Here is a 675-nt window from a genome sequence, read left to right as displayed (position 1 = left end):
GTACTCGCGGCACGTATTATATCGTTTGCTATATTGTGTGCTCGCGTTCGCTTGGTAGACGGCCGGAGTGCTATAGTATAGCGCGCCGGACGTTACAGTTTGTATACTAGTGTTATTTTTTAATTCTAATAGCAAGGAATAATCAAAAAACTTCTTCAAATCAAAGAAATTGAATCGATGTCAATAAGTAACAAATAAATAACAATTTCACCCATTTGTGATGTCACAGTGACAAATTTTGCATTGCGTAAATGTTATATATGCATTTCATCTCAATATATAATTGTTATATGTCAATCCTGTCGCCGTTTCGTATTTAAATCATATCACTGTCATGTAACTACTATAGGTAAAATGGGACGACAAATTTGAGAACATTCTCCGCAAATTCACGTAACTTTTGATATCACTGTCCAAACGACGATTACGATCCAAAAAATTAAGATTATGTATAAGTTACGAGTTTGAGATGTATTTGTGTTTGCTGGGTTATTAGTCGTAAAAAAGACTTATATACTATAACGGTATCTAGACTAATTACCTATTAATTAAATAGATCGAGCTTTTTCCTTAAGGGGATGCTAAACCGATTACCCAACTCAATCAAGGTCGATAGTACAGACTCTTTTAATTCCAAATTCGATAATAGTAGTGACATCTTTGATTTAGTTTTTA

This window comes from Trachymyrmex cornetzi, unplaced genomic scaffold (genome assembly GCF_001594075.2).
Source record: "Trachymyrmex cornetzi isolate Tcor2-1 unplaced genomic scaffold, Tcor1.1 scaffold438, whole genome shotgun sequence".
NCBI classification, from domain to species: Eukaryota; Metazoa; Arthropoda; class Insecta; order Hymenoptera; family Formicidae; genus Trachymyrmex; species Trachymyrmex cornetzi.
Note: the sequence above shows the minus strand (reverse complement) of the source record.